The sequence below is a fragment of the Callospermophilus lateralis genome, chromosome 7, assembly GCF_048772815.1.
Source record: "Callospermophilus lateralis isolate mCalLat2 chromosome 7, mCalLat2.hap1, whole genome shotgun sequence".
Classification (NCBI taxonomy): Eukaryota; Metazoa; Chordata; class Mammalia; order Rodentia; family Sciuridae; genus Callospermophilus; species Callospermophilus lateralis.
Genome location: NC_135311.1, coordinates 128,970,100 through 128,996,016, shown reverse-complemented (window position 1 = coordinate 128,996,016; position 25,917 = coordinate 128,970,100). Strand labels below are relative to the sequence as shown.

Below are 25,917 nucleotides of genomic sequence, written 5' to 3'. Positions count from 1 at the left end.
TTGCTGAGGCTGGCCTCAAATTTGGGATCCTCCTGCCTCAGCCTCCTGAGTTTCTGAGACTACGGGTGTGTACCACCACACCTGGCTGTGGATTCTTACCAAACCTTGCAGGGATGGGGATGGAATTCTGTTACTGGTAGACTTCCTTCCCTCCCCTGTCCCAAGTCACCCACCTATCTGCAGTGACCCAGATCACTTGCACTGGAGAGGTGTAACTGAGATGAGGGAGGCAAGCCTGGACCAGTTAGAGAAAAGTCAGGAACGAAACAGGTTTGGTCAGTTCCTCTCCTTTCTTTTTTTTTTTTTTTTTTTTTTTAAAAGAGAGAGTGGGAGAGAGAGAGAGAGAATTTTTTAATATTTACTTTTTAGTTATCGGTGGACACAACATCTTTGTTTTTTTTTTGTATGTGGTGCTGAGAATCGAACCAGGGCCGCACGCATGCCAGGCGAGCGCGCTACCGCTTGAGCCACATCCCCAGCCCCCTCTCCTTTCTTCAACTCCAACAAGGGTTCAGGTCTCTGAGCAAGCATTATGATATGGAACACGGACATAGCAGGGGGCTGCACAAGAAGGAGTTCCTCATGAGAGCCCCTTAAAGTATGGCCACCAAACAGGAACATTTCTGGAGTCCCAGCAGCAGACTGGGGATCGCTGCAGGGCCTGGCCCATGAGCAGCCAGAGCAGTCAGGATGAAGGTGCAGCTCGGGACTTATTGATACAGATTTGATGCAAGGATATTAGCCTTTTAGCAAGACATTATTTTTATTAATTTTTTTTTAGTTGCAGATGGACACATACCTTTTTTAATTTATTTTTTTATGTGGTACTGAGGACCAAACCCAGTGCCTCACATGTGCCAGGCAAGCACTCTACCACTGAGCCACAACCCCAGCCCTTTATTTTTATTTTTTAAAAAATATTTATTTTTCAGTTTTAGGTGGACACAATATCTTTATTTTATTTTAATGTGGTGCTGAGGATCGAACCCAGTGCCTCACGCATGCCAGGTGAGTGTGCTACCACTTGAGCCACATCTCCAGCCCCTATTTTTTATTTTAAGTCAGGGTCTCCCTAAGTTGCTTAGGGCCTCTCTAAGATGCTGAGGCTGGCCTTGAACTTGTGATCCTCCTGCTTCAGCCTCCTGAGTTGCTGGGATTACAGGGGTTCACCACAGTTCCCAGCTGAGAGATTTTGTCTTAATGCTATTATTATTATTTTTTAAAAAATTTTATAGTTGTGTATGGACAGAATGCCTTTATTTGTTTATTTTTATGTGGTGCTGAGAATTGAACTCAGTGCCTCACACCGTGCTAGGCAAGTGCTCTGCTCCTGAGCTACAGCCCCAGCCCACAATGCTATTATTTTTAACTTTCATTTTTATGAATTACTACACATGAGAAAAGCACATAAAACGCCCAAGTATAACAAATAATTATGAAGCAAATACCCATGCATCACCCAGTTCATGGATGTTGCCAACACCGCCCCCTCCCCCTCCCTTCTGGATTATAACCCCCTTTAGATGTGGCCAGTAGCTCGGTTTTTAGGATAATCTCTTCATCCTTTTTTCTTTCTAGTTTTACTGCCTATGAATCACATTGAAAGCCTTAAATTAGGATTTTCTCACATAAATTCTAAAACTGCAGACAACAGAGAACTGCGTCTTTGAGGTAGATCCTCCTCCCCTTTAGTGAACCTTGGCAGGTTCCAGGAGATAGAAGGCAGCGGCTTTGTGGTCTTTGCCATTTGGCACGGAATGCAGCTCCAGGCTTCTCTCAAGCAGCCGCTGGTGTAGACACCAATGATTCCAGTATGGTATGCTTTAAATACAAAATCTTGAAACGACTGGTTGCCAGGGGTTGTCCAGGAGGCTTCCGAGCTGAGACCCAGGTTACTCAGTGAAGGAAAGAAGAATTGGAGTTTGGTGGAGTGGGGACACAGGGTCAGTGTTGGTGAAAGGTATGGTCCATTTGGGAAGGAGAGTGGGACTTGACGGATAGGATGGGTGAGCAGGAAAGGCGTTTTAGATAAGCAAGAGCAGGGGCAGAGAGCTAAGAAATCATGGTGCCTGTATGTGTAATGCTAAGAAATCCAGTCGAGCTGTGTGAGGGAAGGTGTGATGGTTACTTTTATGTCAACTTGATCTGTGCCTAGATGTTTGATCAAACATTGTATTGGGAGTGTCTGTGAGCATGTTTCTAGAAGAGAGTGTGCAAGGCAGGTTGCTGTTCCTTATGTGGGCGAGCCTCATCTGATCAGTTGAAGGCTTGCATAAAACATGAAGGCTGACGCTCCCCCAAGTAAGGCAAAAAAATTTTTCTCATTTTCAGACTCAAGCTAAAACATGAATTCTTTCTTTTTTTCCCTTCTGGTACTGGGGATTGAATCCAGGGGTGCTTTGCCACTGAGCTACATCCACAGCCCTTTTAATTTTTTATTTTGAGCCAGGGTCTAAGTTGCTGAGTCTGGCCGTGGACTTGCAATCTTCCTGCTTCAGCCACCCAGGCTGCTGGGATTATGGGTGCGCACCACTGTGCCTTGCTCAAACAATGAGTCTAAGCATCAGCTCTCCTGGGTCTCAGGCCTTTCAACTTGGACTGGAATGACAACCCTTGACTGTCCTGGATCCCCAGCTTGCCCACCCATCCTGCAGACCTTGGGACTTGCCAGCCTCTGTAATTACATAGGCCAGTTCTCTGCCTGTCAATGGATCTTTACATCTGTTTACATCCTATTGGTTGGTTTCTCTGAAGAACCCTGGCTAATACCAAAGGGAAATAGCAAGAACTTAGAATAGCAAGTTGGTGCCAGACTGCGGAGGCCCAGTATATATACCCAACTAAAGAAGTTTGAATCTTCTTCTGAAGACAAAAGAGAAAACCAAGGAATGACTCATTGGAGCTGAGATCTGTGAAGGTGAATGTTTCCCTGAGTAAAATGAATTAAAGCACAGATTCTAAAAGGAAGCCTCTAGAGACTGGACCTGAGTTTCATGGACATGGAGTCTACAAGGCAGAAAAGGTTGGGTTCCCTTGGATGTCAAGGGTACAGGAGCCAAGTACAGATAGAGGTCCTGTAGCACCTGCAGAAGATAGGAATGGAGGACAGGCTTGATGATGCTCGTGGGACCTCGGAGAAGCTTGGATTTAGAAATGGGGGTGAGAACGGGAGCTGGAGGAGGTAGAGATCTGGGAGCCCTCTGCACAGAGGGTAGTGACATATTACACAGGGCCCCTGGGGGACAGAATCTTGGATTGCAGAATCTTGGATTGTAAGAGAAACGTAACTCCACCTGGTTCAGGCAGCAGAGGGAATTTGTAGGCTCATGTGACCAAAAACTCAAGCAAAACTGGACCCAGTGGCTCATGCAAGGTTACTGGGACTTGGTTTTACATCTCATCTCGTCTCTCTGCTCTGCTTCCCCCCCTCTGCCGTGGTCTCATTCTCAGGCAGACTCTCTCCTCCCTGTGGGAAGCTGGCTGCCAGTAGTGCCACCATCACACAGCTCCCAGCAAATAGATCCATTGAACTAGACAGTTCTGTCCAAGTTCCATAATTGGAGCTTATTGGATCACATGCCAGTTCTTGAAATGCAGCGGCAAAGGGTCTTTCTACAGTGCTCTGATTGGCCAAGCCTGAGTCACATGTTTATCCCTGCATATAGGGACAGGGTCTTCTCTTCTAGTGGTACTTGGATTGAGAGTGGAGGCAGGGGCTCCTCCAGGAGAGATGTGGATATTGGAATGCGAACCACAGGCAAAGGGGAGCTGGAGGCTCACGGGCGGCTCCCCAGTTACTAGGAGAGAGAAGCTGGAGTCTGGGCTGGCAGCACAGCAGAGGTTGGGGTCAAATAGTAATACCTTTCTAGTTGGGGTCAGTGAAACGTCAAGGAGAGACTGACAAAAACCTAACGAAGTGCTAAGTGAGTTCCTGTCCTCAGAATAAAGGCAGGAAAAGCCTAAGAGCCGATAGGGAAAGGGCAGATTTTGTTTGGGAACATTCATGGGATTTTGTGACATGGGATGAAGGAAAGGGCAGTACCTTGTGGAAGGAAACACACATCCCCCTGTGGTTTAAGAAACTAAGCTTATACATTTATGATAGTCAAAAATTACAGTAGCCTGGGCTAGAGGTGGTGCAGCTCAGGGGCAGAGCATTTGCTTAGTATGGAGAAGGACTTGGGTTTGATTACCAGCAATGAAAAAGAATTTTACAATAGCCCAAACTAAATTCCAACAGTAGGAGATTGAGTAAATATTGTAATGCCCACATAGTAGAAGTAGCCATTACAAATGATGCTTTATTTGACTTGGAAAGACGTCCATAGTGTAGTTTTTGAGTGAGAGAAGGAGCTTACAGTTTTATTTTTCTGCAATAAATGTATATCCATAGAAAAATGCATACTGTGGAAACATGTATACCAACATGTTCACAGTTGGTATCATTAGATGTGGTACTACACAGAGGCTTATGATTTATTTTAAAAAATATATATTTTAAAAGTATTTTTTAATTGTTGATGGACCTTTATTTTATTTACTTGTATGTGGTGCTGAGAATCAAACCCAGTGCCTCACGCATGCTAGTCAAGCACGTTACTACTGAGCCACAACCCCAGTCCCTTAAATATATATATATATTTTTTAATTAATTTTTATTGTAGGTTGTTCAAAACATTACATAGTTCTTGATATATTATATTTCACACTTTGATTCAAGTGGGATATGAACTCCCATTTTAAATATATTTTTTAATATTTATTTTTTAGTTGTAGTTGTCAATACCTTTATTTATTTATTTATGTGATGCTGAGGATCGAACCCAGGGCCTTGCACGCTCTAGGTAAGAGCTCTACAGCTGAGCCACAATCCCAGACCGGCTTATGATTTCTTTCTTTTTTTTTTTTAAAGAGAGAGTGAAAGAGAGAGAATTTTTTTTAAATTTTTTATTTTTCAGTTTTTTTTTAATATAAAGAGAGAGAATTTTAATATTTATTTTTCAGTTTTCGGATGACACAACATCTTTGTTTGTATGTGGTGCTGAGGATCGAACCTGGGCCGCACGCATGCCAGACGAGTATGCTACCGCTTGAGCCACATCCCCAGCCCAGGCTTATGATTTCTTTAGAATAAATATGCTGTGGGTTGGGATTGTGGCTCAGCGGTAGAGTACTTGCCTAGCACGTGTGAAATGCAGGTTCAATTCTCAGCACCACATAAAAATAAAATAAATACAATAAAGGTATTATCTCCAACTACAACTAAAAAAAAAAACTTAAAAAAATTATATATGCTGGGTGGTGTGATATCATAGTTGTCAACTAGAGCCAGACTCTGGAGAGCAAGTCCATGCTCTGCCACTGCCTACTGTGATGACCTTAGGCAAGTCTCTTAATGCCTCTGAGAATCAATTCATGCATCCACAAAACGAGGGTGATACTTCCTAACTCACTGGTTGGTTGTATTAAATTAGTAACTATTACTGGGCTTGGTGGTTGCACACTTGTAATCCCAGTTACTTGGGAGGTTGAGGCAGGAGGATTTTTCAAGTTCATCAGCCTAAGCAATTTGGTGAGACCCTCTCTCAAAATAAATGGTAAAACATCCCTGGGTTCAATTCTCAGTACACAAATAAATAAATAAATAATCTATTACCACATGCAAAACTGTTAGCATCAGGCCTGTAGTAAACACTAAAAAATGTAGTTGCTCTTGTAATTAAAAAATACAAAAGAAACCATGACTATTAGGACTGGGATTGTGGCTCAGTGGTAGAAAGATTGCCTAGCATGTGTGAGGCACTGGGTTCGATCCCTGGCATCACATAAAAATAAACAAATAAAATATATTGTGTCCATGTACACCTAAAAAAACCACATGACTATTAGATCAGCTATGTTGGAGTTAGGAGACTTTCTTGGCCAAATATGTGAAATATTATTAAAATAAGTTATGTTCTCCATCATTAGAATGCATCTGTGAATGAAAAAGGGAAGATCTCTATTTTCCCGCAGCTTGCACAGTGTCAGGGAAGACAGGTGAATAAATATAATAAAAAAAAAATATATAGGGGCTGGGGATGTGGCTCAAGCGGTAGCGCGCTCGCCTGGCATGCGTGCGGCCTGGGTTCGATCCTCAGCACCACATACAAAGATGTTACGTCCGCCGAAGAGAGAGAGAATGTTAAAATTTATTTTTTAGTCTTCGGTGGACGCAACATCTTTGTTTGTATGTGGTGCTGAGAATCAAACCCAGGACGCACGCATGCCAGGCGAGCGCGCTACCGCTTGAGCCACATCCCCAGCCCTCCCTCTCTCTTAATCGTAAAAAAAAAAAAAAAAAAAAAAAAAATATATATATATATATATATATATATATATATATATATATATATATATATATATATATAATAAGCAAACAGGGTGGCGCCTGCCTGGGGAGGCTGAGCAGGAGGATAGGAATTCAAAGCTAGCCTCAGCAATGGTGAGGCACTAAGCAACTCAGTGAGACCCTGTCTCTAAATAAAATACAACATAGGGCTGGGGATGTGGCTCCGTGGTTGAGCGCCCCTGAGTTCAATTCCCGGTACCAGGAAAACAAAAACAAAAACCAAGATAGGATGATCAGGGAGGGCAGGGACATATGAGGTGCAGGGAAAAAGAGGAAGGCAGAGCAACAAATGCAAGGCCTTGGGAAGGGAGGAAGTCTCCAACCCAAAAGCAAACTCATGTGGCTGCAGCCAGGGACATCGAGGTCTGGGCAGAGATAAGAGCGGTGTTCACCTCTCCTGCCGAGCGGATTGAACGTACGCCCGGAGTTATCAGGAAGTCATCCACTTGCAGTGATCTCGGACAAGTCACTACTCTCTCAGAAGCAAAGGGGATAATTCTTTGCTTCAAGAGGTTGCAAGTTTCAAAACAAACGTTAGTGTCAGCGCTTTATACTCAATCATAAGGAAAGAGGTGCGGAGCACTGCTGGGAAGGTGGGAGGCGGGCTAACCGCCGCAATCCCGGCCGGTGGGAAGAGACTCAGACTCCGCCCCTCCCCGGACCGATCCCGCCTCTTTTACCTCCTCGTCCCACCCACTTCCGCGGGCACCCAACCGTGCGTCTCCTGCGTGCTGACGTCAGGTGCGTGCCCCTGTCCGGCAGCCGAGGAGACCCCGCGCAGCGCTGCCAACGCCCCGGCGGAGAAGCTGAGGTGAGTGCGGGGCCTGAGGCTCCCAGCGAGAGCGGCTCCCCCACCGTCCGGTCACCCCACGCGGTCCCCCCAGCCCTCTTCGGTTCTCGAGGGCGTCGGGTCTCTAGGGCCCCAGGGGGCCAGGGGGCATAGAGCGCTGGGCAGCGCCGGGCTCGCGTGCGCCCCCGGGCTCGCGCGGGTCCGGATTTTGCGGGAGCTGAGGGGAGGGGTCGCGGTGGGGCGCTCGCCTGCGGGAGGTGCGCGGCCGGGCCCGGGGTGCCGGACTGAGGGCGCGGCCGGGCCGGGCTGTCACCGGCAGCGGCGGAAGGAAGGGGTCACACCCATCCAGCCGCCGGCTCCCCTCCCCCTCCCTTCGGCCCTCGGGCTCCCGAGGTCCTGCGGGCGCGATGCCGGGCTCTGGGCCGCAGGACCGCCTGCGGGCGCTTGGGCGCCGGGGCGGGCTGGGGCCGGTTCTCGGAGCTCGGGGGCTGGGTCCTGCCCGCTGCGCTCCGGAGTGGACTTCCTGCTTCGCGGGGCGCCGCCGCGGACATTTTGCGGCGGGCGGGGGAGGGGAGCGGAATTGCGACCGCGGCGGGGAAGTGGCGGCGGGGAGGGTCCGCCCGGCAGCCCGCTGGGCCTCCGCCGGGCGCCGCTCCGCGGCCTCCAGCCCGGTGCTTGGCTGGGCAGGGCGGGTCTCTGCCCGGCGCCCCCAGTTGCACCGACTCCTGCCTTGGGTTGAGTTCCTGGTCTTGCCGTTTGCTTCTCCGACTCTGCTCTTGTTCAGCTCAGGCTTCGCTTTCAGGGAGTTACCTAACCACCTCCCGAAACCCTCGTCGGCCGCTTCCTTAATTCCCCTTGCTAGGGGGAAATTTTCTTTGTTCGTTCCCCCCCCTCCCCCTTAAGTCCAAGAGAAATGCAGTGTGGAAGATTACGTCATCGCAGTATATAAGGGGTGAGAGTTTTAACTCCTACAAGTCAGGGGCTCACCAAGTTAAGACAGCTTCCTCCGGACTTGGTCGGGCCATCACCCAGGGGCCCGTTCTGCCGGCTTCCCAAACACATCGTATTCAGACATGAGGTTTTGAAATCCTGGTATCTGCGTTCTTGGCCGCTTCAAATGTGTCTAAAAGCCACGAAGGTTAAAAAATTTCAGAATTAGTTTGTGCCAGGGAATAAAACGTAAGACACACCATCTGTAGTGGCTTAGGCGTTAACTTTAAGGTCCCCAGTCAACTTTGAGGGAGCAATTCCTTGGTCCAAAATGGCTTTCCTAGACTCTTTGACTTCTCAATGACTTATTTGATGTAGAGAATATGCCCAAGTCTACTCAAGCTCCCTCTTTGTGGCCAGGATATGTTGAAAAGAGAACCAGTTATTTTTATGCCTAATCTTTGTTTGCAGGGGACTTTAGTGTTGTTACTAAAAATGAATTTTGCATTTTTAATTAAAGAAACCCCGAGTAATATTAACATTTTTAAGCAAGTGAGATCCAATTATATTACGCTTCTTTATAATCAAGGGTAGCTCCTGTTGGAACAATTGCTTTCCCATTGTTACTCATTTGTATATAGAGAACAGATTACTTGTTAAGAAACACTTAAAAGGAGTGGTAGGTTGAAATCAGCTTTCTGTAATATGTAGGTGTTACAGAAGATTGGATAGGTATGGAGCTTGGATCTTTTGAAATACATTTGTTAACATGGTATCATATTTTAGAAGCATAAAATTGGAACACTTATCTATTTCTTGAGTCTTCTGCAACAGATTTATATATACACACATTTGTCTCTTATATTAACAATAATTTGGATTTGTAATACTTAGACTGAGACAAGAAGATAAGAGATTGGTAATCAAATATTAAAAATGAGCTCCTAGCCAGGTGTGGTGTCTCATGTCCTACTCTGGAGGCTGAGGCAGGGATATCACAAGTTTAAGGCCAGTCTTGGCAACTTTGTAAAATGCTGTCTCAAAATAGAAAGGACTGAGTGCTCCTGGGTTCAGTCTCCAGTACACAGGGGCGGTGGCGGGGTGGGAAATGAGCTGCTTTCCATTAATTTTTTTTTTACGATTTTTTTTTTTTTTGGTTAGACACAATACCTTTATTTTATTTATTTATTTTTATGTGGTGCTGAGGGTCAAACCCAGGGCCCGGGGCATGCCAGGCAAGTGCTCTACCGCTGAGCCACAGCACTAGCCCCCATTAATTTCTTTAAGGCCTGAAAGATCAAATCTTCTCCTTACCCCTAAAATATGTTTTCATATTATGGCCAACACCCATGCTTAGTAAACCAAATTATTTTTTAGGAATCTAAACCAAATGTTGCAGCCTAGAGTAATATGTGGGTGTGAATTAGTGTGATTCTTAATGCCCATCAAGACCAAATATTGAAGTTTTTGCTTCAAGATTTATATTGCTTTTTTGGGATATTTTTTCCACTTATAATTGTATGGTATATTAGGGAAGCATTTGTAGTTATTTTTATACTACAAAGTTACACTAATAAAATGTTTTGATCCAATAGCTGTCAAATTTGGGAAACTTTGAAGTACCATTACTTTGCCTGGTCTGGATTGTAATGTGTGTGTGTGTGTGTGTGTGTGTGTGTGTATTTTTTTTTCTTTTTTTTTAATTTTATAGTTGTACATGGACAGCATGCCTCTATTCTATTTCTATGTGGTGTTAAGGATCAAACCTAGTGCCTCACACATTCTGGGCAAGTGCTCCACCACTGAGCCATAGCCTCAGCCCCTGGATTGTAATATTGACAGGCTTTCTTAAAAGTAAAAATCAAATTGTACTTTTCTTTGTAGATACATTTTAAATGAATTTCTCTATTGATTATCCCTAGAGGATAAGGAAGACAATAATCACTTTAGGCTATAAGACTTTGTCTGATAGGGAGGGAGGATTAATATTGTGTTCACTTATCTCCCATAACCAGCTCTTTATATACCTATATATTAAAGGTCTCCATTGTTTTATGATAATGCTTATTCAGTGTTTTCTTCCAAATATATTTAGTAATTTCCCCTGTTAGAATGTGAATTCCAAGAGACTGGGGCTTTATCTTGGTATGGCATCCCGGATTTCTAGCACCTAGAATATTGCCAGACACATAATAGATTTCAAGAAATATTTATCAAATGAATGAATTTGGTGATGTCAGAGTGTTAACATTTTCTCTTTCTGAATATTTCCTAGGCCTTCGTGCTATTTTTTCTGAGACAAGTTTTGTACTTGGTCAGCTATATCCATATTTGGGCCCATTGAAGTGGTGATTACTAATCTCTGCTTTACCTTCTCCATCTGTTAAGTCCTATATTTTCTGCAGCTGCACTATCTGGACAATTTGCCACCATTTAGAAACTCTTTTGATGATTAGCTCTCTTATTCTCCTAAAAATTATTCTGATTTAACATTTGTTTCCTTATCTTCCTCTATTTCTTTATTTCCTAACAACAGCTTAGTTTTGCTGCTTCTCTACAATATCACATTTTTGGTTCTGTTATGCTTTGTCTCTTAGGAGTTTCTACTTTTATTTGCTCATGTCTTTAGTCCAAAGGATTTTTACTAAAACAATTTTTATTAATGCCATCTCAGCTGTGTCTGCCATTGCTGCTATTGTAAATCCCAGATGTCAGAATACTTCACTAGTTGCTCAGAACATTGTTTTCACTGCTTAATTAGATGAGGTGAAATCAAATCTCTTGCCACCAAAATGGTATTCCTCCTTGAAATTTTAGAAAAAAAATTATTTTAACCTATTATTGACTTTATTATTTTTTTTAAAGAGAGAGAGAGAGGTTTTTTTAATATTTATTTTTCAGTTTTCGGCAGACACAACATCTTTGTTTGTATGTGGTGCTGTATGGGTTCAATCCCAGTGCCTCATACATGCCAGGCAAGTACTCTACCACTGAGCCCCAGCCCCAGCATGTTTTTTTTTTTTTTTTAATTTGATTTTTTTTTTTTTTTAGTTGTTAATAGACCTTTATTTCATTTATTTATTTATATGTGATGCTGAGAATTGAACCTCACACATGCCAGTCAAGTGCACTACCGCTGATCCCTAGTCCCCGTGTATTAAGTTTTTTTTTTTTTTTTTAAAGAGAGAGTGAGAGAGGAGGAGAGAGAGAGGAGAGAGAATTTTTTAATATTTATTTTTTAGTTATCGGCGGACACAACATCTTTGTTTGTACATGGTGCTGAGAATCGAACCCAGGCCGCACGCATGCGCTACCACTTGAGCCACATCCCCAGCCCCGCGTGTATTAAGTTTTGAAGCATTCTTTTTGAAACTGAAACTGCTATGGTGATGTTGTAAGGTATTTCAGAAACAATGTTGGGTGCATTATTTTTTCCCCTCTACTGAAGGATAGCCAGGTTTCTTTTAGGCCATGTAAGAATTGCAAGGATTTTAATTTGAAAATGAATCTGAAGCCTGTTTGACTTTTAAAGAAATTATGCTTGCCTTTTTTTTTTTTTTTTTTTTTTTTGGTACTGGGTATTGAACCCAGGGGTGCTTTAACTGAGCTATATCGCCAGCCCTTTTTTGTATTTTGTTTAGAGACAGGGTCTCACTGAGTTGCTTAGGGCCTTGCTAAATTGCTGAGGCTGGCTTTGAACTTGAAATCCTCCTGCCTCAGCCTCCTGAGCCTCTGGGATCATAGGCATGCACCTTTGTGCCCAGCTCTGTTTGGCGTTTAAAGGAATTATGCTTTCTTGCTTATGGTGTAGAATCACCTCCTTGTCTGTGTTCCTTATGAGGAACTAGTGAATTGTTTGAAGTTATTAAAGTGCTATTGCTTCCCTTAGTAATAATCATAAGTTCTAGTTTAGCTTATGAATTTACTTTTGAACTTAAATGACATTTTATTGAAAACCCGTTGCTCTGGTTGAGGAATGGTTTAAGTTTATGATCAGGATAATTCATATTGGTTATGAAAGCTTAGAGGTGAAATACAAAGTTGGCATTTAGTGGTCCAACTTGAAAAGTATTTTCTGGTTTTTTTGTTAAAATAAATCATAACTAGCTATACATAGTGGTGCTATGCTCTAAGCCCACTCCAGCTGCTTGGGAGACTGAGGCAGGAAGATCGAAAGTTTGCTTAGTGTTCAAGACCTTGTATCAAAATAAAAAAGGGCTAGGGATGTAGTTCAGTGCAATGGGAGAGCACCCCTGGGTTCAATCTCCAGTACCAAAATAAATAAATGAAGTAAAAATAAGCCACATCTCTAATCTCAGGGGAGAAATGTTAATAACTAATACTTAAGCTGCCATCCTGGAAAATTATTGCTATTCTTCAAGGAATACATTGAATTTATTTCCTTTTTCTTAAACTATTGGGTGTAGGAGAAATTCACCAGCATTATTTTTGTGCAGTATATGCTCTAGAGTAATGCTTCCCAACCCTTTTCAAATCAAAGTAGCCATAGAAAGGTATCTGTATGCCACCCTAGGGTAAATGGAGAGGCTGTTCCTTGCTGGCCAGAGGAGACTCAGTATGCCAGGAGAGCTGGGGGATCAGTATCTCAGGCACACCTGTGTCCATCCTCTTCCTCCCAGGTGGCAGTCTAAAGCCATCTATTGTTAGCTATAAAGCTATCCTTTCAGTGAAGAGATTATCAGTATTTGTTACTGAAAAGAGAAAAGCTGTCAGAGAACAGTTCAAAGGAAGAACAAGTGAAATCAGAGGAAGAAGTTGTGGTGGAATAAAGGAATACTGTATTAGTGCTAAACTGAGTGTGAGAAGAACATAAATTTAGAAGAAAGAATAAGCAGTATTTAAGCTCAGTCCCTTTGTTCTCTTTTTTTTTTTAAAGAATTTTTTAAAAGTATTTATTTTTTAGTTGTAGTTGGACACAATACCTTTATTTATTTTTATGCAGTGCTGAGGATCAAACCCAGGGTACTTACCACACATGCTAGGGGAGTGCTCTACTGCTGAACCCCGGCCCCCCCATTTGTTCTCTTAGTAGGCAGTTTATTTGTAATATTTTTGGTTTGTTTTTTAATCTGTTTAAAAGCAGATGAAGAAGAGTAGGAAAATTAAAAGAATACTTTTTTTTTTTTTAAAGAATAATATCTGGACTCGGTGTAGTAGCACATGCCTATAATCTCATTGGGATCAGAAGGATCTTGAGTTCAAAGCCAGCCTCAGCAACTTAGTGAGAACTTTTCTCTAAATAAAGTATAAAAAGGGCTGGGGATGTAGCTCGTTGGTTGAGCACCCCTGGGTTCTATCTCTGGTAAACTACCCCCGCCCCCCCAACCTCCCCCCAAACCCTGTTTCATACACTTTCATCATAATATAATTACTATAACTACTAGTACTTGTTTTACTAGCTGAATGCTTTGAGAGGAGCTCTGTTTTAGAGCTCTTCTGAAATTGAACCACCTATGTATCACTTATTTTTTTTTTCCAGAGAAAACATTCTTTTATTGTAGGGTTTAAGATTAACAGATTATTTTTATATTTTGTGGTGCTGGGGATTGAACCCAGGGCTGTGTGCATGGTAGGCAAACACATTGATCCATATCCCCAACCCCAAAAGTAAGATTTTAAAATAAATTATTATATTTTAAAATGTAAATTTTTATTTATCAGATAACTTGAAATAAATGGATATTTTCTGTTAATATCAGGGCTAGGATTTAAACAATGTCTAATATCTTCCTTTGTTTCACAAAGTATACAAATATATTCCTAAAATGTAAGCTAGGAAATGTATGAATTATTTTGGGTTATGTTATTTATTTGCTCTGTTCATTATAGGGCAAAAGGGAATGTTCAATCATTGTAATAGTTTGTAAATTTCTAAATATGGAGGTAGGGGATAATTTTAATTGTTAGAATAGTGCCTGTGTTTAGTGTATTTCATAATACCTAAAAGATGTTTCTATGGGTTTGGGTGTCAAATAAATTAGAAATTCTACTTATTATATCCTGATCTTGGAATTCATAATGTATGTAAGTTTATTAAAAATTCAGAGAAGTTAAATCATCAGAAAATCTGTTTAGCTTGGTATTTCTTATGCTTGTTTGATGAAATTTTTTTTCTTTCCCATGGATTTTTTTTATTTTTTATTTTTTAAAGAGAGAGAGAATTTTTTTTTAATATTTATTTTTTAGTTTTCGGTGAACACAACATCTTTATTTTATTTTTATGTGATGCTGAGGATCGAACCCAGTGCCCTGCGCATGCCAGGCAAGCGCGCTACTGCTTGAGCCACATCCCCAGCCCCTACCATGGAAAAATTTAAAGTTTTGAGAAAATGGTGGATTAGTAATCTCCATTAGGTAAGGCTGTTGAGGTGTCAATTAATGTTTGCTATGAGTAGAAAAGTAGAAATAAAATTTCCCTTAAGTTTCTAATACAGGTGAATGGTAGAGACACATAGGATTTATTATTGCTTTGGCTTAAACCTCACAGAAGAATTGTACAAGTACTTTAGTTTGGACTTTCTTGAGATAGAACTGAACCTGATATATATGAAAGAGATCTTTGGGGTGTAGCTTCATCTCAAGTTAAAATTAGGCAAGGTGTGTTAGAAGGGAGACCAGTATTGGGACTGAAGAATTGATTGTCTATTGGCTGCAAAGGAAATTTTGAAATGGAGTCATTGTCTCCAATTTCTTCTCTTCTTGGGTCATTGGTCCTAGTTTGAGTAATTTGTTTTCTAGTATTCTGCAAAGTTTACAGTTCTTCAAAGCCAATATTTTAACATTCTGAAAGTTCTATAATTAGCTGTTCCATTTGTGATTCAAATAATTTGTTTTATATTTTTGCTATAAAATTTTTCCTAGTAATTGTTCACATATGTAATTTTTTTAGGAACTTGTGGTATGACATATTTCTTTGTATTTTATTTTATTTCTTATTTATTTATTTTTTTAAAGAAAGAATTTTTTTAATATTTATTTTTTAGTTTTTGGCAGACACAACATCTTTCTTTGTATGTGGTGCTGAGGATCAAACCCGGGCCACACGCATGCCAGGCGAACACGCTACTGCTTGAGCCACATCCCCAGCCCCCTTTAATTGATTTTAAAGTGTGGTGGTGCACATTTGTAATTCCAAGAACTCAGAAGAGTGAGGCAGGAAGATGGCAAGTTTAACCTTGGCAGTTTAGCAAGACCGTGTCTCAAAACATTAAAAAGAACTGAGAATGTGCTGGGGTTGTGGCTCAGTGGTAGTGTGCTTGCCTAGCATGTGTGAGGCACTGAGTTTGATTCTCAACACCACATATAAACGAATAAATGAATAAAGGTCCATCAATAACTAATTAAAAAAAAAAAAGAACTGAGAATGTAGTTCAGTGGTTGAGTGCTCCCTGGGTTCAATTGTCAGTATCAGAGTAAAAAAATTCTAAATGAGTTGTTCAGAATTAGAGGCATATTTTAATCCAAAACCAAGGAGTATAAGATTGTTTACATTAAGGATTTGCCTCTGATACAGTTGCAGGCACAGTGTGGTGCATGTGTACTTTTTTGGGATGCTGCTTTTCTAAGGAAAGATTTTTGTTCTGTTTTTGCCCATTTAAATGGGCAAAATGTATTGGGCGGGGGCTGGAGCTCAGCGTTACTGCACTTGCCTGGCATGTGTGAGACACTGGGTTGGGTTCTCAGCACCTCATATAAATAAATAAATAAAATAAAGGTCTATTAACAACTAAAAAAAAAAAAAAAAGTGGATCTGTGGCACACTCCTATAATCCCGGCGGCTGGGGAGGCTGAGACAGGAGTTCAAAGTTAGCTTCAGCAATGGCGAGGCTTTGAGCAACTTAGTGAGATACTGTTTCCAAATAAAACATAAAATAGGGCTGAGAATGTGGCTTAGTTGTCGAGTACCCCTGAGTTCAATCCCTGGTACAAAAAAACAAAAAACAAACAAAAAAAACAGTCAGTAGATCTGGGTATGGTGGGTGGTGCACACCTGTATTTTCAGCTACCTGGAGGCTGAGGCAAGAAGATTGCAGATTTGAGACCAGCTTGGGCAACTGAGAGTGACCCTGTCTTAAAAGGGCTGGAGCTGGGGTTATGATTCAGTGGTAGAGTGCTTGCCTAACACTTGTGAGGCACTGGTTTTATCCTCAGTACCATAAAAATAAATAAATCAAATAAAGGTATTGTGTTTAACTAAAAATATAAAATAAGTAAATAAATAAAAAGGGGCTGGGCATATAGATTAGTGGTAGATTGCAGTGCCTCTGGGTTCAATCCCCCATATCACCACCACAAAAAAAAACAAAAACAAAAACAAACAAAAAAAAACCCAGTAGAATTGTGTATTCACTCAACAGTATAGAGATGCTCATGGAGTAAAGTGTTGTAAAGTGTTGAGGGTCTGGTAGAACTTGGGTTGCATTTTAAAATAGGGTAGGCAGAGGAGTTCTCACTCTAAAAATGGCATACCAGCAAAGATCCGTAGAGGATGTGACAGCCATTCAGGCAAGAACATGACAGGAAACAGGAACAGCTGTAATCACTTTCAATCAATGACAGTATTAAACTTAATTTTGTAAGATGTTCCTTAAAAATAGACTTTAAGCAATTGTAGTCCATAATCTATTTATAGAACCATTATAGGAGCTTAGTTACCAAATGTGTTTAATATTTGAAGAAACAGTTGATAGTCAAGGTAGAAATCTACATGGTGGTGTTCTTAGTTTCAAAGTATGCTTGAAAAGCCCAGTTTGTTGCCAACATGTATTGGTTATTTTTCACTCTTTGCCACTCTTTGTTTCTTTTGAGTTTTTAAAGTTTTTAGGTAAAACATATTGTTAATTTTCAAGCTGAAATACCTGTGCCTACTGATGCAGCTTTCAAAGCAAATGTTGCAGCATTTCTTGTTATTCTTTTTTGAATGATATTAAGATTTTGCAGTGTTGCGGATTGAAACCGGGGTCTCATGCATGGTAGGCAGTCAGTTTATCACCAAGCTTCTCCCTAGTCCCTGCCAAGTGGTCTTTTCATTTTTCTTTTTGGTGGTACTGGGGATGGAACCCAGGGGTGGTCTCCTAATGACCTACATCCCTAGCCCTTTTTATTTTTTATTTTTTGAGTTTGATCCCCAGTACAGCAAGAAACAAAAACAAGACTTCTTCAAATTTGCTCCCCTTTATACAAAGCCTCCACAACCTGATCAAAATTTAAAAATTAAAAAAATTTTTTGTAGTACTGGGGATTGAACCCTGGGCCCTTTACCACTGAGCCACATACCCAGGGCTTTTTTTATTTTATTTTGAGATGAGGTCTTGCTAAGTTGTCCAGGTTAACTTTGAGCTTGAGATCCTCCTACTTTAGCCTCTTGTGTAGTATTACAGTACTTTAACTAAGTTTTCTGACTTTATCTGATTTTCTTTGATAGTTCACCTGGGGGTACAAATACGGTATTGGTACTCCTTAAAAACAATCAAACAGGGCTGGGGATGTGGCTCAAGTGGTAGCGTGCTTGCCTGGCATGCGTGCGGCCTGGGTTCGATCCTCAGCACCACATACAAACAAAGATGTTGTGTCCGCCGAAAACTAAAAAATAAGTATTAAAATTCTCTCTCTCTCTGTCTGTTAAAAAATAAATACAAACTATACTTAAAAAAAAATAAAAAGTCAACTCCCTTGCTTCTGGTTTAAAAAAAAAAAAAAACAAAAAACAAACAAACAAAAAACCCTGTTGTTGATGGATATAAAAGAAATGGTAGCTCACTGTACCTCACCCAGGTTAAATCTCTTCTTGCCTGGCTTTCAGCCTCTTTGTGACTTGGACTTATTCAGGTGTGATATTTTTGTTGTTGTTTCTCACTTTGGAATCCTATCTCCTGATATTTCATCTAATTAGAGACTTATTCTTACTTTGTAGACCATTGTTATGTATTTGCTACTTTAAAAAAAAATATTTTTAACTGGGGATTGAACCCAGAGGTGCTTTACCACTAAACTATACCCCCCACTTTTCTTTTTAATTTTGAGACATGGTCTCACTAAATTAATTGCTTAGGGCCTTACTAAATTGCTGTCCTTGAATTGCTGGGATTTAGGTGTGTGCCATCATGCCTGCTGGCTCTCCACATTTGCTGCTATCTTTTTTTGGGAGAGGGGGCAGGGGTTGAATCCAGGCGTGCTTAACCATAGAGCCACATCCCCAGCCCTTTCAATGTTTTGTTTTGAGAAAGGGTCTTGCTAAGTTGCTTAGTATCTGGCCAAGTTTCTGAGGCTGGCTTCAAACTGGTGATCCTCCTGCCTTAGCTTCCTGAGCTGCGGGGATTTTAGGCGTGTGCCACCGCATTCGGCTCCATATTTACTACTCCTATGAACACCTATGGCACTTACTTATAGTGTAAATTTGTAGCAGTTGGAGACTACGGTTGTTAGCCTTTTATATTTATAACTAGAAAAGTGTATAAGATGATGTATGTTCAATATCCTAGCATAGTGTTTGGCACAGTATAAGCATTCAGTAAATTATTGAAATGTTTGAAGGCTTTTGAAGGCATAGTTTCTATCTTACCCAGTGTATCACTATAATGGGCACCTAAGATGTTTTGCTGCCTTTTTTTTTTTTTGGTTAATAGAAGAACAGAAGTCTATTGTAACATGTTTTAGGTCCTAACTTATATCCTGATTGGAGAAGGTCTTTTAGTGCTTGAGGGTCTTGTTTTTTTTTTTTTTTTTTTTAACTAATAGACATACCTACTGTTAATTTGTTTTTATACCCCTCTCCCCATTGGGGATTGAACCCAGGGACACTCTCCCATTGAGCTACGTTCCCATCCCCCTCCCTTTTTTTTAAAAAATTTTTTTTAGTTATAGTTGGACACAATACCTTTATTTTTATTTATTTTTATGTGGTGCTGAGGATCAAACCCAGCGTCTTGCATGTGCTAGGTGAGAGCTCTACCGCTGAGCCACCACCCCAGACCCCTATCCCTTTTTAAAATTTATTTTTATTTTGAGGCAGAGTCTTGCTAAGTTACCTAGGCTAGCCTGGAATTTGCAGTCCTCCTGCTTCAGCCTCCCAAATTGCTGGGATTACAGACCTGTATAGCCATGCCTTCACATTGTTGATGAAGTGTTTTCTTCCTTTTGGTTACATGGTTTGAAATGGACTTAGACAAATAATGTGAATATTTTTTATGACTCTTTGAATATACATGCAGGCCATTTTTAAAAAGTGGCCTGAGATAATGAATAGATGAAGGATTTTGGTGATTTTGGTTTTTTAGTACTTGTTAGTTGTTAGACCTCAGATTTGCTGGTTTTTTTTTTTTTTTTTTTTAGTTGTTGAATATGTTTTGTAGATCCTTTGATTTTAGTATATAGGTTTTTAAAAAAAATATTTATTTTTTAGGTGTAGTTGGACACAATGCCTTTATTTTATTTACTTATTTTTATGTGGTGCTGAGGATTGAACTTAGGGTCTTGCAGGTGCTAGGTGAGTGCTTTACTGCTGAACCATAACCCCAGCCCCCATAGTTTTGTTTTTAAAATTATCTACTACATGCACATGGTGAAAACTTCAGTACTAATGAGAACATGATAGAAAATAAGACTACTTATTCCAGACACCTAAATCCTCTCCTAGAAGCAGCCCTTCTTAACCAGTTTCTTTCGTGTCTTTTCAGGTGGTCCCTACATCTGTAAGTATGTGTATATCCTTTACTTAAAGAAAAAATACAAATAAACTGGCATGTTACACACATTGTTCTATACCTGTTTTTTTTTTTTTTTAATATTTTTTATAGTAGATGGTCACAGTACCTTTATTTTATTTTTTAATGTGGTGCTGAGGATTGAACCCAGTGCCTCACATGTGCTAGGCAAGCGCTGTACCAACTGAGCCACAACCCCAGCCCTTGTACCTGTTTTTAAAAACTTAGTATTTAGAGATCTTCTATGTTGGTACTTTATTAGTTTGCTGGAGCTATCTTGACAGAATACCACAGACTGGATGATTTAAACATACACATTTGTTTCCTTATAGTTCTGGAGGCTAGAAGTCTGAGATGAAGGTGTTGATAGGGTTAATTTCTTATGAGTGCCTCTCTCCTTGGCTTAAACATTGCTAACTTTGAATGTTTTTACATGGTCTTCTGCCTGTCTGTCCTAATCTTCTCTTCCTGGTGGGTTTTTTTTTTTGTGATGCTAAGAATTGAACCCAGGGCCTCATGTATGCTAGGCAAGCACTACACCACTGAGCCACATCCCCAGCCCCTAGGCCATATTTTGAGGGAAAATCTTACCTTAATCTCTCTCAAAGTCACATACTTTGATAGTGCTTTTATTTTATTTTCAGGGTTGCACAATAGGCTTTGACTTTAATGCAATATAGAATATAGCCTGCTGTAGTTGATTCCCTAGATAAGATTCTAAATTGGCTGCTTATCTAGATTATTATATAAGGATAATAGGAACTCATGCTAGTGTATATGGAGTAAGCTAGTTGATTCTTAAAACAACCTATGATGTTAGTATTACTGTTTCTTTTCACAAATGGAGAGATGAAGATTGCCCAGAGTCGCACAAAAATAGGAATATGAGCTGCAGGGCTGACTGGTCTGAAAGCTTATGCTGTTTGCTGCTATTCTAATTATTGTCTTATTATAGTTCTGATCTTTACAGAAGGGCCATTGGTATATTATAGGCTTGTTAAATATTTGTTGTATGATTAAGTAATATTAATTTTTTTCTAAAATTTTTGTTGCTAAATTATAATTTATAAGTAATGGGGGATCATTGTTACATATTCGTATATACATGCACTATAACAACATATTTTGTCCAGTGTCATTCCCCAGTATTTCCCCTTTCTCTCTCTTCTTCTCTGCCTCTGATTCCTTACTTCTACTCTGTTGATCTCCCTTTGATTTTCATGAAATCTACCTCTACCTTTCTTTTGTTTTTTCTGTCTAGCTTCCACATAAGAGAATACATATGACCTTTGACTTTTTGAGTTTGACTTATTTTGCTTAATGTCATGTTCTCAAGTTTTATCCATCTCTTGCAAATGACACTGCCGCAGTATGGCTGGGCACAAAATCACGAGCCACTCAAGCAGGAACAAACTTTATTTTTTGAAACTGCCGCCAATGCCAATGCCCCATGCCAATGCCAATGCCCCGTACGCGTCTGGGAAGATTGCCGATTGACCTTCGCCTCGTTCTCCTGGATCCCAAGAGGCAGTTCCTCCTCCGGAATTCCCTTCTACCGCACTTCCCCAACCAATGGGAACTCTCCAGGAGTCCCGGAGCAGGCCGAGGTGGACAGCAGGAGTCCAATATCCATATGAATGCAAATCTTAACATAATCATATCATCTCAATGGCTAGCTGGAGTCACCTTTCAACCAAAAATGCCGTGCATCATATTACTTGGCTGTGGCTCTTAGTATCTCCCCCATTCTGTTTAATTAAGCAACAAGCAGTGTGGCTAGGGACCGTGCCTGTTAGGTTTGTCCAATTCAACATATGGTTCTTACCCGTCATCGGAAAACTGACCTCTAGGCATCAGCCTCCTGTCTTAGGTTGATACCACTGCAATTGGATCATACCCGTCACTGACTACCGGTCCAGCATATAGCCATACTTGTGGATAGGCCTATGCACCAGTGGGGGGTGAGGTTCTTTGCCTCACCTCTGTTGGCCCCAAAATTAGACCATCACTAGTAGAAGGGAGGAGGATATAGAAATGCCACGACACCAAGTCAATTGACAGCTCTTTAGGAAAAATTGCAACACTGGTGACACATCAGCAAAGATACGCCAGCACTATCATAATTCGCTGCATCAACAGATAGATCACAATGTATACAAGTGATACATAGTCCAGGCAAGTTCTGTAAGCAGTTCAAAGCGGAGGAATCTATCAATATGTCCATATCCTCCCAAAATAAATTGACTCTTTGAATGAGCATTACTTGTTGAGTTATTATTCATTGATGCATCAGTTTATACAGTTTGTTGTGATAATTATCAAAGAAGTTGTAGTTTGGTTTCATCTTTGTCTTCACCGGCACTGGGATGAAAATAGGAATTCTGACAATGATGCTAAAAAAAAATATGTAACATTTCAACAGGTACTAAGAAAGCAATTTTCAGAACAATTTACATTATCCTGAAAAGAATTATTAAATATAATGAAAAGGAAAGGTGAAAGTAAACAAATGGATCTGTTAACCTGCTTATTTGTACACATATTAAAACAATCCTCAACAGCTGTTTACCCAATTTAAATTAAGCCATTAATAAAAAAAATTTGGATCCATTTATTCATGAGTGCTCCTCATATATGATATATGGACATATGCACATACAGACATACAACACAAAACAGAAATGTGCACATGTAACATACAACACATAAGACAATAGTAAAGGCCTTGTAGCTTTACCTAGGTGAAATCTCCATTGCAATGTTTAAAAACTCCACAGTCAAAAAATAAAACTGATCAGAAAAACATTAACCTAGGTCTGTGTGAGCTCAAAAATAAAATAAAACTTTATGATGTGGGAAAAAGCAATAATATAATAGATATTGAAAAAAGCATCCTGGTTAATCACTATCACAGATGTAAGAATAGCCAAGCTGGAGTTCTGGATATCAGCTGTTATGGATTTGAGTCAAATCATCATCTTTTTGATCTGTAGAAATTGTTTTGGTTAATCTCTCTGGAATCCAAATCAGCTGCTATTCTCCCTGTGGAAACACACAAACAGAGCCCCGACTCCAGACAATCACTGGGTCAGGACCTTTCCATTGTCCTGTTAGAATATCCTTCCAAAGTACCTTAGGCTTATGTACATTTTTTGGATACAAATGTCTTTCCGCAGCACTAAGCCCTGATGAATCCAAATTTAAAAAGTTTAGAGTAAAAAGGGTTATTTTAAGTTTATCTTTGGGGGATATATACCCTTTCCAATTCCCTCCTTTTGTTTTAATAAGTACATTTTAATAGTTTGATGAGCTCTTTCAACCATGCCTTGTCCTCCCTATGGATTGTATGGAATTCCTGTTATGTGAGTAATGCCAAATGATGAGCAAAATTGTTTAAAAGAGGTAGAAGCATAACCAGGACCATTATCTGTTTTTAACTGTTTTGGAACGCCCACAGTGGCAAAATTTTGTAAGCAATGAGCTATAACATCTTTAGTTTTTTCTCTGGCATGAAGGGAGCCCATCAAAAATCTGGAAGAAGTATCAACTTTAATATGCAAATATTTTAATTTTCCAAATTCTGGCAAGTGTGTGATGTCCATCTGCCTAATATGGTTAGGTATCAGTCCTCTAGGATTGACTCCAAGATTAACTTGTGGTAAAAATGTCACACAATTTTGACATTGTTTTATTATATGTCTGGCTTGTTCTTTAGTTATTTTAAAACGCTTTTGTAAAGTATTAGCATTGACATGGAACCTTTTATGAAAATTTATAGCTTCTTCTATTGTGGAGAAAATATGTATGTCGTGTAGATTTATCTGCTAATTCATTGCCCAAACTAAGGGCTCCAGGCAATCCTGTATGTGCCCTGATATGTCCTATAGAGAATGGATCTTTTCTGTCCCAGATTAGACTTTGTATAGTGGAAAACAAAGAGAAAACAGTAGAAGAAGGGGAAATCCTACCAGCATCTTCAAGGGATACTATAGCATTAACTACATACTGACTATCAGAAAATAAATTAAATACAGAATCTTTAAACATCACAAAAGCTTGTAATACTGCATTAAGCTCTACCTTTTGAGCTGATTGTTTGGGTACTAAAAATGTAAAAGTTTGATCGGCGTAACTACTGCTGCTGTACCATTATTTGACCCATCGGTGAATATATTTGGAGCATTTATGATAGGAGTTTTTCTTGTCATTTTTGGAAAAACTACAGGATGCTTAGACCAAAAAGACAGCAAAGGATTAGATGGTAAGTGATTATCAAATGAAACATTAGATTTACACATGATTATTGCCCAAGTATTTAACTCATTAGCTAACTCATCAATTTGATCCATAGTATATGGAGTAATAATTTTATTGGGAGAAATCTCAAACACTCCCTTTGCTGCTTTTATTCCTTTGAGTATTAATTGTGCTACAACCTCAGGATACCTAGTAAGAATAGTGTTAGGAGAATAAGATAAATGTATCCACAATAATGGACCTTCTTGCCAAAATTCTCCTGTAGGAATATTTTTTGGTGGTAGTACAATAAATAATAAAGGCAAACTTATATCAATTCTATCCAAATGTATATTTTCCATATATGTTTCAATGATTTTTAATGTCTTTCTTGCTTCAGGCGTTAACATGCGGGGTGAATTTGGATCTGATGGACCTTTTAGGATATCAAATAAAGGTCCTAGCTCTCCTGTTGGTATGCCTAGATAAGGCCTTATCCAATTTATGTCTCCCAATAACTTTTGAAAGTCGTTAAGTGATTTGAGTTGATCTACTCGTATTTGAATTTTTGGTGGATGGACCATGGTTGAGGATAATAGAACTCCTAAATAATTAATTGGAAGATTTAATTGTACTTTATCTATTGCTATCTCTAGATTATAATTTTTTAATAAATTTGTAAGTGTGGCATAACATTCTAGCAATGTGTTTTTATCTTTATGTGCCAATAACACATCATCCATATAGTGAAATATTTGTAGTTCAGGATTTTGATTTCTAAGTGGCTGGATTGCTTTGTTAACATAAATTTGACACATAGTTGGACTATTAGCCATCCCTTGAGGGAGTACTTTCCATTCATATCTCTGATCAGGACCTTCATGATTTAGTGCAGGGATAGTAAATGCAAAATGTGGACTATCCTCAGGATGAATCGGAATTGAAAAAAAACAATCTTTAATATCTATAGCTAAAACATACCAGGTTTTTGGTAAAGCAGACAATTGGGGAATCCCTGATTGAGCAGGTCCCATAATAACCATCTCATTATTAATGGCTCTTAAATCTTGCAATAATCTCCATTTACCAGATTTCTTTTTAATGACAAAAATGGGAGTATTATGGGGAGATACGGAAAGTTGTGTTTGTCCCTCCGCTAATTATTGTTTGACCAGGTAATGGGCTACTTGTATCTTTTCTTTAGTCAGGGGCCACTGAGGAACCCACACTGGTCTTTCTGATTTCCAAGTAATTTTGATTATCTCAGTGGCCCTTTCTGAAAATCCAATCCATGTCTATTTATTCCTTGATCTATTTGAATTGGTGCTGCTATATACCTTGTTCTTGTTCTCTTAATCTTTTTTCTTTCCTAAAGCCTTGTTTAGCCCTAGTAGTGGGCACGTTAGGATTGATGTTATTTGTTAATGTCAAACCTAGTTGATCTAGGACATCTAGTCCCTATAAATTTATAGGAAGATGATCCAATACATAAGGCTGTATAGTTCCTTCACATCCTTCAGGATCCTTCCAATCTAATACCATTGCACTTTTATGGGGATTAGTCGCCACTCCTAGGCCTCGAAGCGTTTGAGTGGCTTGTTGTAATGGCCAATGTTTTGGCCATTCTTGACGAGATATGATGCTAAGGTCAGCACCTGTGTCCAGTAGCCCATTAAATTCATGTCCTTGAATATTTAGTTTTAGCATGGGGCGAGAATCTAAATTTAAAGACAGCATAGCCCAATCTACACCTGTGGAGCCTAATCCCCTGGAACCTCTTTCTACAGTACGACTGGAAAATTTATCATGCAGGCTGGGTATTATTAATAACTGTGCTATTCTATCTC

General features: G+C 40.0%; 1 protein-coding gene across 7 annotated transcripts in view; it reads left to right on the top strand.

The window, feature by feature from the left end:
* Positions 1 to 25,917, top strand: part of Cdc42 (cell division cycle 42) — a 62,954-nt gene that overhangs the window by 11,445 nt on the left and 25,592 nt on the right. For 2 of the 7 annotated variants that reach the window (XM_076861081.2, XM_076861088.2), the window contains exon 1: positions 7,116 to 7,202. The exons of 1 other annotated variant lie outside the window; for it this stretch is intronic. The gene's annotated coding sequence lies outside the window, so the exon portion shown is untranslated. Of the gene's footprint in view, positions 1 to 7,115; positions 7,203 to 19,807; positions 19,823 to 25,917 lie in introns of those variants that run through there. 4 more of the 7 variants (XM_076861083.2, XM_076861082.2, XM_076861085.2 and 1 more) reach the window with 3 other exon arrangements.